Source organism: Schistocerca piceifrons, chromosome 5 (genome assembly GCF_021461385.2).
Source record: "Schistocerca piceifrons isolate TAMUIC-IGC-003096 chromosome 5, iqSchPice1.1, whole genome shotgun sequence".
Classification (NCBI taxonomy): Eukaryota; Metazoa; Arthropoda; class Insecta; order Orthoptera; family Acrididae; genus Schistocerca; species Schistocerca piceifrons.
The window spans coordinates 541,111,864-541,131,026 of record NC_060142.1 but is presented as its reverse complement, the minus strand read 5'-3'; the positions used below and the strand labels follow the sequence as shown (position 1 = coordinate 541,131,026).

The following is a 19,163-nucleotide window of genomic DNA, read 5'->3' as shown; positions in this document are numbered from 1 at the left end:
ATTATGCGTTAAACCGTATATGAGGACTTAGCATATGCTGTACGAAAAGTACTGGAAATACAGATCTTTTTTGTGCCCTAACGGTAGGACTGTATTAAAAATTTCTGCATTCTGAGAAGCAACCTTCGTTTGTCTCCATTTGATAGTTCCGCTCAAAGATATCACAGTAAGTTACAGCCCTGGCTACACTGCGGCTGCGGTAAACTAAGTGCACGTCCCGTTGCATCTTCTGAACGGCGAAACTTACAAGTCACTGTAACACATTTAAAACAGCAAGCTACTTGTATGACGCCGAAATTCCTCGCTTTGGTATAAACAGAAATAGCAAGTAACGGTCCAAATCGCGATTTATTTTCGTTCTCCAGTTTCGCTTAAAATAATCATAACCACAGCAAGATTTTAGAAGCCGGTACTCGGAGCCGCTGCGTAATAACCGCCACTAACCTGAACAGCTCACCTCCGGTAGAATGAAAATAAATTGCGATTTCTACTGTTAGAAGTACAATCGCTGAAGTTCCAATATGATGATGAACATGTTTTGTATAAAAACCAAGAGCTTATTTCCATAGTGGGTGTCTTTAACGTCGTGTAAGCCCAGTTTGTTTTGTAAAACTGTGTGAATACCGAGCGCAGTTCTACGGTACAACGCAACTCATTCGGAAGCGGTTGAAAATAAGATAGTTAAATAAAATCGTGTATGAAGCTCACATTCACTCACCATATTACGGAAACTTTGAATCTGCAAAGCGGTTGCCATCTCTTATCTTCTCGCTGGATCCTGAAACAGGAAGGAGAAGTGTTTCACAAAGAATTTTCGTAGTGAACATAGAATTTTAACAATGCTGTACTGTTCAATTTTAAGTCACCACTATGTCAGTCATTTCTCGCATTGGCGACCTTGCCCAAGTACACTCCACTTAGTTCATAATGAAGGCAATAAGTAAGCAGAACAATCATCATGTATTAACTGAACAGGTATCACGCATAATGGTCCTCTACTAATGGCGGAAATGAACAGGCAAATTTAAGAATGATGTGAATGAATTATCCACGGTATTAGATATTATGCATACACCAAGCCGTGGAAAGCACTTTTCACTACAAGGTGACATCTCTCCCCTTTTTAGACAGGGTTTATGCTTACTTTAACATCTTCTAATAAAGTATCTACACCATAGCAGGTTCATGAATGCACAGGCACTCTGCATACACTAGTTCTACGACAAAGCCACGATGCTTGCTTGCCGGCACCGGAAATAAATTTAATGCGCGTTTTGTATTACCTTCCACACACGATGTTCCTGAAAATGGTTAACAGAATACTCCACAAAGCAGAATGCACACGATGCTTGGTGGGCTCCATGTACGCACACATTCGATAAGTAAAACAAGACAAATTTCAACCACAACTTTCGGTCCGAATTCTGTCTGCGTACTTGAATGTCAGCAAGTACTCCAAATCGTGTAGGCTGCATCTAGCGAGGGGGCGCAGTTAAGATACCAGAAAGCGCATTCCGGAGGAGAGTACTTCACATCCTCATCCGACCACCCAGCTTCTGGTATTGCATTGTTTTATTAAATCGATTATGGCAAATGGTGGGACCGTAAGTTTGAAAACAGCACAGCCGATTTCCTTCTCCATATTTCTCCTAGCCACGTTTGTGATCTTCTCTCATGATCTTGCAAACAACATGACAATGTTATTTAGTCATCACTTCTTTATCATTTAGTATTCAGCAGAATATCTGTCCACACCAAACAGGACAATCTCCTCTTCCACAACATCTAGGGATGAGATTCCATGGTATCAGTAAAGGTGTGAATTATGAGCAAACGAGCAGGTGGATACAGCAGACAAGAACGCCAATATGATAGCTAAGATAGAAAGGTAAAGCTGTCCTAAATATGAAAGTTGGTTCTGACACAGCAATTCTTCGTTAAGCATTCATCTGTTGGAGGTGATACGTCTTCTCTTTCTCCGACTTATCCAACCAGTTATAGGGTGAGCTACAATTTAATCTAGATTCCGAACCACGGTGGATCTTGGCTTTCTTCATATAAACAAATCATTTCCAGAAGCGATAAGCGACAGAAAATCGTTGGTCTGACTGAAGATTTAACCTTGGACCTTTGTATGTGTAGTCTGACACTTGTTCATTTAGCCAAAACACCCCACATGATATCTAAAGTGGTAAAATGTTGATTTCCACGAAATACTGACGCACTGCTGTTGAGAAGCAGGATCGTACGCATCTACTTCTACATGGCTACTCTAAAGCTCACACTTTAGTGTTTGACAGATGTTCCGTAGAACCAATTTAAAAGTATTTATCGACCGATCAAGTTTGGAATAGTAGGTGGGAAAAACGGACACCTAAATGTGATCATTGGTAAGGGGAGTAACTGTAAGTGCGAGAAAACTAGTTGCGGTCGTTGGGATCGACCACCCAACCGTAGTGTACCTCCTTGCAGGCACTAAGGTGGAGTCCTGTCGCGTCAACTCATCTCCAGGTAGGGTGCTAACTCTATGCTACATTTTGAAAGAGTGCAACCAGCTGGTACCAGGGGTAGCATTCGATTCCTTCAGCATAGGAACTGCCCTCAGTGATACGCGAAAAGTCTCAAAGTGGCATACAACTAATAAATTTTGCGTTCTTCCCAAGATTTATACGAAAAGTTGAGGAGTACGTAAAACTTATCTTGATCGTCAATCTAGTTTTGGCGAATATAGCTTTCTTAGTTGAAGACCTTTCCCGTTTAACAGAACTTGTTGTACTTCTTTTGTATTTTCTCTTGTACATATCTCAAATTTTGTTTCATTTCTGTTCCAGTTTCATTTCAACTTATTACAAGGGTACAAGTTTTTTCAGGCATGATATCATGCTATGTTACGCCAAGTAGTTTCCCATTTAATGCTGTCTACTTTGAAGCCGATACCACTAATGACACCGCTTTAATGATTTGGACTTGATACGTCAATATGTAGCAAATACATTGTGTGAGGAGCATTAAATGTCGCGAAGAAGAAATAAATAAAGCCACGATAAATTTGTATAATAATTTACTACGTCAAGATCACCTATTACTATAAAACTCACATTATAGGTTTCTGCAGTTCCTGCCATCTTCAGGTATATTAATTAATCCACAAACAGCTTCGTCACGATATCTAAAAACTTAAGTTATATCTATTCTGGACATTACGAAGTGATACAAAAGGTGTCAAAGAATTGGACGTTATGTCGTCACACGGTGAAATCTTTTAGCGCGTCATCCGTATTAGAATGTAGATTCGGTAAGAGCTTGGAACTTGCAAGCACATACAGAGAGTAAAATAAAAATTTTCAAAAGAAAACAGCGTGGTGTACCGTCTATGTTACGTTCCTGGGATACGCTTTTCGATAAGTCACAAATCAGCCGAAATGTGGAAAACTTAGTACTAGTGCAGACTTGTCACGAAAGCCATTTGCTCCATCTACATGTGTAGGAAACGCAACCGAGGGTAATAAATGCGAGCGCAGCGCCGTAAGTTGAAAAGGCGGGCGAGGGGTGGCTATCACGCAACGGGATCTGGGACCACCGCCGGGAAGTGGGCGGCCCGTGGGAAGGCGAGCAAGTGCGCCGCCGACGATACGGGAGGGGCCAGGCGAGGCGAGGCGAGGCGAGCAGGCCGCGCAGAGATCAATCGCCGTGTGCGCTCTGTGTGGCCGGCACATGACTCTGCTCTCTCCCTACGCGGCATGCGTCTCTAATACTCCGCGACGTGTGGCTCCCGACAGAGAGCGCCGGCACATAGCCGGTTCCGGCAGTAGTCACCTTTACACTTCTTACAGTAAACAGAAAAACTACAGAAAAAAATCACGTTCCATAAAACGAAAGAGACGCTCCAAATAAAGCCACCAATGAAAATCAAAAATACGCCGCGATGACCTGTAATGGGACAATCTCAAGAAAAACTAACTGACGTTAGCACCTGTTTAAAGATGTAAAAACACAATCAGATGTAAACGACTACATAAAATCAGAAAAAGTATACTACTCGGTACGGCTGTATATGAAATGAAGTGTCAAAATGGCGACTTGAAATATGCTGGACAGACTAGCAGAATTTTTGCACCCCGATTTAAGCAATATACACATTCAAATAACAAAACTGGCTTTTGCACACATTTATTAACCACCAAACATGTGGTCGGAAATATTCAAGCCTGAACGTGTTATATTAAGTTGCCAAGACCCGTCAGCTTAACTTTTTGGAACACTTAGGAATTTACTGTCATAGGGATCATGGAACACTGACCGAAGGCTATAGTGAATTCTTTTACAGCTCTTACTTTGATATTTTTTCAAGACTTGCTCACACACGGGTGACAGGCGGACGCCGGTGGTTGGCAGCGCCCTGTGGACTGCGGCGTCTGCCGCGGACTGCACGGAAACCAAAGAGGACGGCGTGGCCGCCGTTTGGGCGAAACGAGCTTCCCGAACACCGCAAGGCGGCGCCCACGTTACGGCGCGAACGAAGAAAAGTAGAATTTTACAGGCTATTGATAATGACTAGTCAGCTGAAGCCAGTAAAGTTATTTAAGCAATTCATGCAAGCATTGACGGTAGTAAACGGTATGCTAGAAAATAAAGGGCAGAAGTGTCCCTCTCAAAAGGAAAAAAAGTGACGTTTTGATTAGTTTGATTAGCAAGTCGCATGTCAAATCGCACACTCTGCGTTGTTGCTCCTACAAAACTACTTCTGCATGCCGTCTTCCGTTTGGCTGCGCAACAACTCCGCCCTTTTTCCTTCCCAGGGCTACTTTTCGGACCACATTACACTCCCCTAGTCACCTACTATCCGATTTCTGTGTTGTTTTGGACCATTATAAACGTGGAGCTTTATGTGCCTATGTGAGCGATGACCATTTGCGACGTAACCAGCTCTTTGAGTCCACTGCGTGCTGTTCCCAATGTAATGTTGGCTCGGAGACTGGTTAAGATGGACGTGAATTCATTGATGGCAGCAATTCTGACAATCATTGGCAGCGCGTGACACTGGCCCCTGGTCCGGGTCTGTTATGATCTTTTTACTATCAGTATTTTTACTCCGTGTTACACGGCTGTGAGTGGTACGCCACTCGTCATAGACACGTTGGACAACGCACGTTGCTGCACCAACAAATCTGGCACCTTTATTCACGGTGAGGTCATTAACGCGATAGCCCCTTTCCTACAGTCTGTGGCGTCTCTACGTCGATTCATCTTACTGCGTCGATTCTACATTACCTTTTCACTATTTCGGCAGTGGAGGCCAAACGACGCATGGCAGCAGTTCTGTACTATCTGCAGGACTCCAGAGACATCGGTATGACCGGAAAGTCTACTCGAAGACGTTGGTTATAGGTGCTTCTGTGAGACGAAAGGTTTGGCGCAAGATAGGAAATGTTGCCATGCCTGTGTCAAACCGTCCATAAGAAGTGACGTGGCATCGCGCGAGCAGTATGGTTTCTTTTGTGTCGCCCTGGTGTGGACGGCTAGTTACAGCATATGGAATATTAATGGTTTATATTTTGTGGCAGACACTTCCAGATAGTGGGGTAGCGAGCTGTTCTGACTAAAGAAGACATTTCCAACGGTAGGTGTCGCGAAGAGTCATTATCTGGTTTCTTGATGCGAGAATCTTACGGCAAGAAAATCAACAGTTCTTTCAGAAGGGAATAATGTCAAATTGAGAGCCCGCGATCATGGTGCACTTTTACCGCAATTATTTTCAGTCGTTGAACGCGTATACACTGTCTTCTGATTACCAGTTTCGACGTTAGCCATCTTGAGATCTGCTACAGAAAATGGAAAAAATTCAATGAAGGACTACGTTACAACATAAACAAAAAGAAAAGTGCAACTCACCTTTGTATAGCTCCGTGAGTAGTGGACGATATGCAGACATACCAATTTTTCCCACTGCTCGATACAAAATGTACCTTGTCGTAAGGTTTTCTGTGTACGTCGCTATATGTAAGTGCTACAGATATATGATAACGTCTTCATTTTATCGTAATTACTATCAGACAAAGAGGTGTCGCGCGTCATACTGTCTAGTATACTGAATAATATACTTTTCAGTATAAACAGTTGTAAGGGACTGTGGGTCCGCCTTGGTGCAAGCGCTTCTTGTTCTTGATTCCTCAGACTAGTTTCGGCGAAATACCACTATCGTATGTGCGTGTTTTTATGCTAATTCGGGATAATTAAGATCGTTACCTTACACTTAGAAAAAATTATTAATAATGTTGTACCGTTCGGTTCCAGATATATGTACGAATAATCTTATAGTACGTTTTCACTCTGTAGTCATCGCAAGGTTCTTTGCGGAAAATCACAACAAACATACTTTGTAGTCATTGGATATTTCTATGTTTGTTGTGGTTGTTTGGCATAGATACACAGAACTACTATGTATTATAAGACTATTCTCACATGGTTCTGGAACCAAACGGTAGAACAAATAATAGCGTTTTTCGTTATGTGGTGTGACGATGTTGATTTTCAACTTCTAGAATAAATAAATCATCTAAAAGTGGCAGTATTTCCCGAAAAACTAGTTTGGAGAATTAGAAACAAGAAGTGTTTGCATCTAAGGAGGACCCACAGTCCCATGTTGCTTTACAGAGACACAAACCAACAAAAGAAGAGCTGAAGGTACAACGATAAGCAGTCGTTCGGAAAACAAATGAGTTTACGTCAATAATTGAGCGGATTATTCATTTAGGTTTTACAGTTATAAACATAATAAAAAATAAAATAAAAATAAAAAAGTTACAACTACGCATCCTAACTAATTGTTATTACAATAATCCCAAGGTCCAAAGCTAGTTTAGGCGTATACAGTCACCCAAATTTTCTTTTTGATGCATTATTAAGTAGTTGAGTACATCCATGAGTGTTTATGGTTGCCGCAAACAGTATGTAACGGAACGGAACGGAATGCTTTTATTTGTCGTGACATAGATGAGCAGTGTTAGTAGAGACATGTGTTTGTCTGGTGGCAGAAGCCAAAACGTAACCTTGCTCATATTTTCCGTGTTATTAGCAATATCTTAAAGTAGGAACCTCTTGGAAATATTTAGAGGATTTAAATTACAGAAAAATTTTTCACAATGATTTGCGCTACAAGCAAATAATACATCATTAAATATTTTAATATGTTCTACTACGCGAAACCCGGAAATATCTATATCCCAACCCCTTTAGGAAGCTAGTTGCACAAGCTGAAAATGCATAAACTCTCAACTTCGTGCAGATGCCCAACGGCAAAGAGACAAGGGAGACTTACGAGTCGCTTACTCTTTCAAAAGCCTAGAAGCATCTGCAATGTTCAATAAAAGTAGCGCTCCAATGGTGCCTACTTTGTTCTGTGGGGAGTCTTCGCAATCATTTGGGTGAAGACTCTGAAAGCTAACGCGAATACATCGCATGCTGGTATCTTACATCTCTCTTGCATCTTGAACTTGATAAGAGCTCTTACGTCTGCACACGTTATTACTAGCAACATCTGCCGCGCGAAGTGGCTTCGCGGTTAATAGTTACAAATTGATCACACCTTTAATTACTGAATTTATAAAAAATTAGGCCCTTATTATAAATTTCGCAACTTTACGTATGAGCTAAAGAATGTAATGTAGTACCAAAATGTAGCAAGATAACAGGATGTTTAACAGGATATATTTCTCTAATACGCTGTGCCATGCGAGTTTTCTAGCTTCCGTGATCATTCTTGCCAAAGTAAAGAAAAATGCAGATTTTTTCTTGTTTTTCTCATTTCTCCTATTTTCAAGTTAATTGTTCCGATCTGAAGAATTTTTAAAGATGTGTTCTTTGTTTAATAATTATTGAAAATAATTTTAAAAAAGAAAAAGAGAAATTTTGCTAATACGTTAATTCGACAAAAGTTATACATGCGTATTAACAGAGAGACGGTACATAACATGGAGGACAAGTGTTGAAAATTCTCACTAACACAGCAGAAATATTGTTAGTTGCTACATATATGTTGGAAATATTTTAGGAAAACTCTTCAAGACGTAGGGTCACGAAGTTTTAGTAGTAGTAACACATGTTTCAAATGCCAAATGGTGCATACGGCCTAAAGCGGCTACCAACCAGCGAAGCCAAGTACCGAGCAGGTAACGCCTTACGGCCTCCACCACGCATAGCTGCAGCACAACGGCGTTAGGCGGGTGAGCATATACGTTTCGGCTGAAGGCGCTTCCCATAGAGAGCTCGTGCAGTGTATTTAATAAAATGGATTAAATAAACGGCCAACTGCGAAGTATGCGTTTTAAAAAGAGAAGGTTTTTATTCAAAATATTAACTCACATTATCGTAAAAATTTGCAACACTCGACAAATTGTTTTGACAACACTGGTTTTCTTTTGTCTATACAGGTGAAGATGCTTGACACGGAGCGTAGTACAACGGAGTTTGGAATTGCGACAACATGAGTAATGCACTAAATGAACAAGATGGCCCAACTGGCGTTCTGGATGAAGCTCAACTGGAAGAGTTCTGTCCATTTAAGCCAGAAATTGGGGTCATAGCGACGCAGTTTCAGTCTGGCACTCATGTTCATAGCGCAGCTTCCTCCTCCTCTGTTCACGTTGGTTAACACTGTTATAGTTAACAACGTGGCATCCCAAGGAGACAAACAGCATAGAGAAATATACCTAAACGCCAATGACACCAACGATTTGTATAATACTGTGAACCTCAAACTATGATTGGTTTCACATCCTTTATTTCAATTTTGGGGAGCAGTACGTGATGCCAGTCTATCAAGCGTTTGCTGTTGCCTCTGGTGGACGAAGCCACTATTCGACGATTTTGGCACGAATGGATGAACTATGGCCGAACACAGCGTCAAGAAGAATGCGGTCGACCGACACGGACGACAGTACGTGAGGACCGAGCAATAGTCAGACACACTCAGAGCCCCAGATTCATCATTGTCATCGATCCGACGTGCAACTCATGCTTCAGTGAGCACAACGACTATCAATCACGGCGCCTCTTGCGCCGACTACCTTGAACTCTGTACAGTAAAAAGCCCGTTTGCATTGGTGTCGGGCACATTCGGCCTGGAGTCTCATTGATTGGAGTAGAATCGTCTCCACTGATGATTCCCATTTTGAAATGAGCCACGATAACCAACAAAAAGAACACGTTTCCTGAGATGTCCTACAGAGTGGTGGCATACCAACCCGACTGTCGCTCGCCATAACCAGGAATTCGACGAAATTCTACACCCTGTTATGTTGCCTTACACGGCAAGCCAACCTGGGCTTACATTTCAGCAAGATAATACCCACCAGCACACGGTGAGAGTTCCTCCTGCATTTCTTCGTGCTTGTCAAACCCTACCTTGGCCCAGTTGTAGCCGAAATGGGCCTTTTGAAACGGAGAACACAGAAAGCCTTTCGTCGCAGCGTTATTGCGATTTCGGCTCAATGGGAAGTGAACAAGTGAGCGAGCAGGCTGGCTACATTAAGGAGACGCCGACCAGTAACTACACGAGCTGGCAAGTTACAGGTGGCGTATATTAAAAATTATCCGTAGTTACAGTTCGTTCACGTGTCGCAAAAATGGGATGAATCTTTTTGAAATATCTTGAAATACCCTTTGCTGTCCGTAATTTATCTAAACGATTTAGGAGACAGACTGAGCATCCCTCTTAGATTGTTTGCAGGTGATGCTGTCATTTGCCGAGTAGTAAAGTCATCAGAAAATCTAAACGAATAGCAAGATGATTTAGTCAAGGTATTTGTATGGTGCGGAAAGTGGAAACGGACTATAAATAATAAAAAGTGTGATATCCTCCACATAAGTCCTACAGAAACCTGTTAAATTTCGGTCATACGATGAATCAAACAAATGAAAATGTGGTCGATTCAGGTAGGCAAATACCTGAGGATTACAATTACGAACAACTTAAACTGGAACTACCAGAGAGAAAAAGCTAACCAACGACATCGTTTTATTGGCAGAATACTTAGAAGACCCAACAAATCTACTAAAAAGAGTGCCTACACTACTCTCGTCTGTCCTCTGCTAGAGTACTGCTGCGATGTGTGGGATCCATACCAGATAGTATTGACGGAGGTCATCTAAAAAGTTCAAAGAAGGGCAGCTCATTTTGTGTTATCTCGAATAGGAGAAGAGTGTCACAGATCTGATACGCGAGTTGGGTGGCCGTAATTTAAAAGAAAGGCTGTTTCGTTGCGTCGTGATATTTTCACGAAATTTCCATCACTTTCTCCTCTGAATGCGAATTTTTTTTTTACTCCCACATACACAGGAAGAAATGACCATCCTGATAAACTAAGAGAAATAAGTTCACGCACGGAAAGATTTAAGTGTTCATTTGTACCGTGTACTGTTCGAGAGTGCAACGGTCGAGAAATAGTGAAAAAGTAGTTGTATTAACGCTCTACCGAGCACGCAAATGTGAACTGGACAGTAGTCATGTAGATGTAGTTGCTTTTAAATAAAGTAGCAGACAAGTGTGACCCTACATTGAGCAGTTTTTCTGGAAGTCAGGGGAGAGATCGGTAGGCAGTAACACGCAGATTCTTATTGTGCTGCAGTAGGTTTCCTACATGTGACCCTCATCATTTGCAACGTTTTGTTCTTTTTGGGATTGGAGGGGGGGGGGGGTGAATCACATGCTAGCAAATAAGCTGTAAGCTGTATTTGGAATCAATGGCTATTCCTGTACTGGACAGGGAGTGTAAGGCGCGAGCGGCTGGAGGACTCGTGGCTGTCGGGAGTGCGCCGAAGAGCCGTTCTTGAGGCTGGCTGGATCAGTTGTCAGAAGCAGTCAGCAGAGTAGAGAGAGGTGGGCGAGTGGCGGACTTGCCCGCGCGCCGACTTGCCGGGCTAATTTCCTCCTGCAAATTGGTCGGAAGAGCGAGAGAGGCACCCCGCTGCACCGCCGGGGCCATCAGCCAGCGGGCGCGCCGGCTACACCTCGTGCCGGCGCGCTGAGGATGACCACCACATGCGCGGAAGGGTCAGAAGTACACGGCGTCCGTAAATTATCATCACAGACTGGTATTCAACACGGGCAAGACAGCTCATAAAGTTTTGTTTCCTAATTCATACATGTCAATTTGTGCACTCCTCGTGGCACGGAAATGTCTACTCAGGATTCATTTTCTCTCCTTGTTCTACACTCCAGGAACTACATGGCAACTTGTTCAAAACATAGCGAAAGGCGTGTGTTTAAGTCCTGTAGGTCTGTTACCTTGGTTCCATAAATCTGATCCTTTACAAAGCCTAGTGATGCAATACCAGATGATGTGGCAATCATCATCTGGAAACTTTTGATCCATAGCATAACCAGGTAAACATCACTATTGAAGGTAGAACCGAAGAAAAAGGATGTACTGGAAAATAGGAAAAACCTCTATGCATTTTAATGCTAAATGTTGAAAAGCATTTGTTGTTCCTTAGTGTAATTTTAAAGTTATTAAAGTCTAACTCGTAAATATGATTTATAGAGACCCGTATTTTTATTTCACCTTGTAGAAAGGGGCCTAGGCCGCGCGGGGTAGCCGCGCGGTGGGGCGCCTTGCCACAGTTCGCGCGGCTCCCCCCGTCGGAGGTTCGAGTCCTCCCTCTGGCATGGGTGTGCGTGTTGTCCTTAGCGTAAGTTAGTTTAAGTTAGATTAAGTAGTGTGTAAGCCTAGGGACCGATGACCTGAGACGTTTGGTCCCACAGGAACTTACCACAAATTTCCAAAAGTGGCCTATATAAGGAGTATCATGTTTAATAATGAAAACTGACACGGTTTAAAATGTATGATGACTGAAACAATAACGTGGGTGTGCAAATGACCTGATTGCCGTACAATTGCGAATGTATGGTTACGAGCCGCCACTGACGTCGGTCCAAAATATCGTCCTAGTTAGTACGCTCTAAGAGAAAAGAAAAGACACACCACAAAGGAACCGTCCGAACTGGACGGAAATCGGAAGATGTGATGTACATGTACGGACAAACAAATTTTTACGGTTTCAGAAATATTGGATGTTGTATTTAAGAGAAAGAGCTTCTCAAATACAGCAGGCCAATAACGCTTTTGTCCACCTCTGGACCTTACGCAAGCAGTTGTTCTGCTTGGCATTCTCTGACAAAATTTGTTAGATGTTCTACTGAGGGATATCGTGTCAAATTCTGTCCAGTTGGCGCGTTAAATTGCCAAAATCTCGAGCTGGGTCGAAGCCCCTCCCTATAATGCTCCAAACGTTCTCAGTTGAGGAGAGATCGGGCGTGAATTTTGTCAACAGCACGGCATTACACCTTCCGACACCGCATCTTGCACCATACCACTGGCTTCCAAGGTCGCGTGGTGACAGGCTCCGTCTATGGTCCTCCCCTTCCAACAACTTTGTGCAAACTCCGACGCAGTATAACGACAGCAGAGATGCAATCACTCCCGACGTGCTCTCAAAGTATGCGTCCGCTGAAGGACACATTGAACTTTTGTCAAAGGGAAATGAAAACTTTGACCCTAACCGTAAGCGTAAACTGTACCCCCAAGACTACGTGTGAGTGCTAGTAAAATATACACCATTGTGAAATCGGATGATTCTTTTGAAATACATACTGGGCAGTCGTACGCTTAAGTTTTTATTTTCATCTGTGTAAAAATATAGCCGTAAATTGGGTGAATCTTTTTTGGTACACTCTGTAATTTGTTTAAAGTTGGGAATAAGTCTAAGTCGATAGACACAAATCCGAAGAGCAGAGTATGTGAGGTAATACTTCACAGAAGTATTCGCACAGCTGCTCGATTCCGACATTTCTGATGTGTAGACGAGCACAGTCAATGATTTATCCACCTTCGATCAATTACAGTCAGGTGATTCGCACATTTCTGCACAATGTTTACAGGAGGTGAGGATAATAAACTATTGTCGCGATAGTCCACACGAAACGCTTCACAACCATTCTTAAGACATCGTAAGTAATCATTGTTTGACCCTTGCCCGTTTTCATCGATATTTTTTTGTTTTGACTGAGGCATCTGGCCCTCACCAGTCGTTGGATTGTGATTTAAATTCCGGCTCAAAGAGTCCAACCTACATTTCATTAACAGCAAAAACGCTTCACTTTCACCGTTGAATCTTTGTGTCAGCTTAGCTGCGGTATCCGGCCGTTTCTGGTTCCCTTCACAGGTCCAGCAGAAAGAAGATTTGTTTTTATTGTTTAAATAATTCAAGAATTCGATACACTGGCGCTGATGGAATCTGAGTAGTCTCATTTACGTAATGGCACTTTCAGAAGAATCTGTCGTATCATTATTTTGTCCGTGGTTTCGGCCTTCCTGATCGTGGATTAATTTTTAGGCTCACACGATCACCATGAAAATCAATAGAACAACGCAAAAACGTTCTACTGTTTACAGTTAACACAACGGTAACTTAAGTTAAAGCATGCTGATTTTTTGTCCGATTTTTCTAAAGTTTCGATAAAGTTTAGACATTATTGTACTATGTAAGACATTCAAGGATCTCCTATCCAAGTCCCTCCTGGCTTCATTACAAACTCGTATTTTAGCAACACGACTTTCCTTATAATACAAAGATTATCTCGCCAAGACAGAAATTATATGTCGTTTTCGAAAATTTACTTAGAGAAAAAAAGAGAGGGCGAGGGCGGTGGGGGAGGGGAAGGGAGGGAGGGAGGGAGGGAGGGAGAGAGGGAGGGAGGGAGGGAGGGAGAGAGAGAGGGAGAGAGAGAGAGAGAGAGAGAGATCATTTGAAAAAAATGGAAACCCACGTTGGTCAAACTGGCGGCATTTATATTAAAAGCTCAGCGCATATTATTGTGTAAGTGAAACAAACTAACGTGGGCCCGACAAATAATCTTGTCAGCTTCGATACTGTGTCATTCACGATGATTCCTGTGAACGACATTTCACGTACAGAAAACATTGATGAATGTAGCAGCTTTGTTTTATTACTATCTTATTATAGTGTATTTCTAGTATAGCATGTTGATGGGTTTGCAATGGGCAACGGTCATAGTTCAGCTTTCGCCAATCGGTATGTGGAGATTTTTTTAACCTAATGCACTCTAAACAGAAAAGCGCCCGTGGTTGTACCGCTACATGTACGATATCTTTGTAGTATGGTCCCTCGGCGAAAAGGAGTTAAATGTCTTCCTGGAGCATCTCAGTATCATTACCCCAAGAATTCAATTTAATATGGAAAAATGTTGCAATGGACAACTTAATTTACGGAATGTATCAGTAACCAAACAACCAGACAGAACTTTGGATCATAAGGTGTAAACAGAAGAATGATATGATTAAACATTAAAACGTTGGTGAATAGAGCGAATTACACTACTTGCCATTAAAATTGCTACACCAAGAAGAAATGCAGATGATGAACGGGTATTCATTGGACAAATATATTATACTAGAACTGACATGTGATTATATTTTCACGCAATTTGGATGCATATATCCTGAGAAATCAGTACTCAGAACAACCATGTCTGGCCATAATAACGGCCTTGATACGCCTGGGCATTGAGTCAAACAGAGCTTGGATGGCGTGTACAGGTACAGCTGCTCACGCAGCTTCAACAAGATTGTGTTGAGCCAGTTGCTCGGACATCATTGACCAGACGTCTTCAACTGGTGAGAGATCTGGAGAATGTGCTGGCCAGGGCAGCAGTCGAACATTTTCTGTATCCAGAAAGGCCCGTACAGGACCTGCAACATGCAGTCGTGCGTTATCCTGCTGAAATGTAGGGTTTCGCAGGGATCGGAGGAAGCGTAGAGCCACGGGTCGTAACATATCTGAAATGTAACGTCCACTGTTCAAAGTGCCGTCAATGCGAACAAGAGGCGTCCGAGACGTGTAACCAATGGCACCCCATACCATCACGCCAGGTGATGCGTCAGTATGGCGTTGACGAGTACACGCTTTCAATGTGCGTTCACCGCGATGTCGCCAAACACGGATGCGACCATCATGATGCTATAAACAGAATCATCCGAAAAAACGACGTTTTGCCATTCGTGCACCCAGGTTCATCGTTGAGTACACCATCAAAATGGTTCAAATGGCTCTGACCACTATGGGACTTAACATCTGTGGTCATCAGTCCCCTAGAACTTAGAACTACTTAAACCTAACTAACCTAAGGACATCACACACGTCCATGGCCGAGGCAGGATTCGAACCTGCGACCGTAGCAGTCGCGCGGTTCCGGACTGCGCGCCTAGAACCGCTAGACCACCGCGGCCGGCGAGAGTACACCATCGCATGAGCTCCTGTCTGTGATGCAGCATCAAGGGTAACCGCAGCCATGGTCTCCGAGCTGATAGTCCATGCTGCTGCAAACGTCGTCGAACTGTTCGTGCAGATGGTTGTTGTCTTGCAAACGTCCCCTGTTGACTCAGGGATCGAGACGCGGCTGCACGATCCGTTACAGCCATGCGGATAAGATTCCTGTCATCTCGACTGCTAGTGATATGAGACCGTTGGGATCCAGCACGGCGTTCCGTATTACCCTCCTGAACCCACCGATTCCATATTTATTTTGATAACAGTCATTGGATCTCGACCAACGCGAGCAGCAATGTCGCGATACAATAAACCGCAAGCGCTATAGGCTACTATCCGACCTTTATCAGAGTCGGAAACGTGATGGTACGCATTTCTCCTCCTTACACGAGGCATAACAACAACGTTTCACCAGGCAACGCCGTTCAACTGCTGTCTGTGTATGAGAAATCGGTTGGAAACTTTCCTCATGTCAACACGTTGTAGGTGTCGCCACCGGCGCCAACTTGTATGAATATTCTGAAAAGCTAATCATTTGCATATCACAGCATCTTCTTCCTGTCGGATAAATTTAGCGTCTGTAGCACGTCATCTTCGTGGTGTAGCAATTTTAATGGCCAGTAGCTGGTTTACTTAGCACTGTAGCACGTCATCTTCGTGGTGTAGCAATTTTAATGGCCAGTAGCCGGTTTACTTACATAAAGCTCAGTAACTCACTCTCAGATATTAATAAAATTGTGGAATGAGCACTAAGCCCAAGAAGAAGGAATTCCATTACTAATAAGAAACAACGGCGGTCGATGAGGAAAGCTTTTTCCCCTTATTAAACAAGACTACCCACCGCACTGGAAACGTTTTCGCAGGGCATGGGGTTTTTAAGCGCACTAGGAAAACAAATAAATTTGTTTTGTAAGATATATATGTCATTCAATGATGACAGCAGGTGTGTGTACAAAATTCCATGCAGTTGTGGTGACGTATATTTTGGAACTACAAACAGAAGTATTAAGACCTGCTTAGCTAAGCCCAACAACTATCACACTGGAGACAGACGGTTAAGTCGGATGTAGCGGAACTTGCTTTACAGTGTGGAGACCATGAAATAAAATTTCATGACACTATATATTCTGCTAAGATAACCAATTATCACGCACACTAATATAGAGAAGAGATAAAATTTATACATATTATGATAATTTTAATAGATATGACGATATATTACACATAATATGGATGTTAATTTGCACAAGGTGAATTGTAATAGAGAATGATGTCAGCTGTTAGAAAATATCAGATTTGTTTGGTTTCATATGTGGAATGGTGGTGATTTCTGTACAACTTATAAGGATAAGGTGTGTAGAAGTTCGCCTCTTGGACTTTTAAAGCAGTTATCAGTGTTTCATATCTGAGGATGTCCCTAGCAGGTGGTTAAGAAAGTTAATGAAGAGTTTTATGTGTATATCACGACTTCCCAACATGGAAGTTTTAACGCGAGAAAAGTCGATCACATATTTCACAAGTGGTTTTATGGTCCTACAAAAAGGCTGAGCAGCTGTGAGGGAATGCGTTTCTAAGAGGAGGCAGCTGATGCGTTTCCTCGAGGGCGCGATCCTTTTCTGGAACAAAAGCACCCATCGCTGCGACTGTGCTAAAAATACGTGCCCCTGGACTGGGCTACTCACTCAGCGACGGCTGTGCACGACCTTATATTCGCAAGCAGCTGCTACGTAAATATGTTCTTGTCTGTCCACTGATCGACATGGAACACTCTCATTACAACATTAAGGTCTAATTTAGACTATATCATACAGTAATTTTTCACAAGGGGATGAACTGATGCCAGACAGCACTTCAACACACGTTGTAATGGCACTATGTAGCGAGAATCTGTAGTAAATGCCTGATCTGGATTTGTTACGTAGCTGGTATAATGCAGATCTGCCCCCTGGAAAACCTTGTGCATCCATTCTGCCTACACTTCTACTACGTAGGACGCAAAGCCTGCCGCCAAAAAGAGCTTGGTCAGTAGTGTCACCTGAGACTTCTGTAGGACGCTTGAGTTTACAACATTAGCAGCAGGCGGTACCCGCTCTACGCAACTGTTTATTTGCTGAACAGTTAAAAGTATAGGCACTTCAACGTTAAACTGCAGTCCCATGGGTCTGTCTCTCTTAATTCTGTGGGAAATCTTTTTGCTGTCAACAAACTTGTCAACTTTTCCAAAGCTCTTTTACCCGAAGGTATTCTACTTCTTACTTCTTCCATATAACATCTATTTCCTATCACCACACCTCCCAAGTACCCGAAAATTTAATTGTTCCAGCGATATTTTTGACGGAACCTTTATGTTCCCTAATTCTCAACACTTTGCTCTTTCCCATATTCATTCTCATTCCACGCTCTTTTGCCACAACGGGTTTGGTACAACCTTAGTATTTGTACTCTCCTACAGCTCTGGGATGTCGTATGGTTCCCTGGAATGGCAGCGCACCCTTTGCGAATATATCTGCTACGAACAGACCCGAACTTTTCGACTCTGTAAGCGCAGAAGAGGGAATCAGTGATCATAAGGCAGTTGCAGCATCCCTGAATATGGAAGTAAATAGGAATATAAAAAAAGGGAGGAAGGTTTATCTGTTTAGCAAGAGTAATAAAAGGCAGATTTCAGACTACATAACAGATCAAAACGAAAATTTCTGTTCCGACACTGACAATGTTGAGTGTTTATGGAAAAAGTTCAAGGCAATCGTGAAATGCGTTTTAGACAGGCATGTGCCGATTAAAACTGTGAGGGATGGGATAAACCCACCGTGGTTCAACAACAAAGTTAGGAAACTACTGCGAAAGCAAAGAGAGCTTCACTGCAAGTTTAAACGCAGCCAAAACCTCTCAGACAAACAGAAGCTAAACGATGTCAAAGTTAGCGTACGGAGGGCTATGCGTAAAGCGTTCAGTGAATTCGAAAGCAAAATTCTATGTACCGACTTGACAGAAAATCCTAGGAAGTTCTGGTCTTACGTTAAATCAGTAAGTGGCTCGAAACAGCATATCCAGACACTCTTGGATGATGATGGCATTTAAACAGAGGATGACACGCGTAAAGCTGAAATACTAAACACCTTTTTCCAAAGCTGTTTCACAGAGGAAGACCGCACTTCAGTTCCCTCTCTAAATCCTCGCACAAACGAAAAAAATGGCTGACATCGAAATAAGTGTCCAAGGAAAAGAAAAGCAACTGAAATCACTCAACAGAGGAAAGTCCACTGGACCTGACGGGATACCAATTCGATTCTACACAGAGGACGCGAAAGAACTTGCCCCCCTTCTAACAGCCGTGTACCGCAAGTCTCTAGAGGAATGGAAGGCTCCAAATGATTGGAAAAGAGCACAGGTAGTCCCAGTCTTCAAGAAGGGTCGTCGAGCAGATGCGCAAAACTATAGACCTATATCACTGACATCGATCTGTTTTAGAATTTTAGAACATGTTATTTGCTCGAGTATCATGTCATTTCTGGAAACCCAGAATCTACTCTGTAGGAATCAACATGGATTCCGGAAACAGAGATCGTGTGAGACCCAACTCGCTTTATTTGTTAATGAGACCCAGAAAATACTAGATACAGGCTCCCAGGTAGATGCCATTTTCCTTGACTTCCGGAAGGCGTTCGATACAATTCCGCACTGTCGCCTGATAAACAAAGTAAGAGCCTACGGAATATCAGACCAGCTGTGTGGCTGGATTGAAGACTTTTTAGTAAACAGAACACAGCATGTTGTTCTCAATGGAGAGACGTCTACAGAAGTTAAAGTAACCTCTG

General features: G+C 42.7%; 1 protein-coding gene across 3 annotated transcripts in view; it reads right to left on the bottom strand.

Moving 5' to 3' along the window:
• Window positions 1–19,163, bottom strand: part of LOC124797867 (myocyte-specific enhancer factor 2) — an 896,186-nt gene that overhangs the window by 653,078 nt on the left and 223,945 nt on the right. For all 3 annotated transcript variants that reach the window (XM_047260953.1, XM_047260948.1, XM_047260947.1), the window contains one exon: window positions 719–778. The gene's annotated coding sequence lies outside the window, so the exon portion shown is untranslated. The remainder of the gene's footprint in view (window positions 1–718; window positions 779–19,163) is intronic.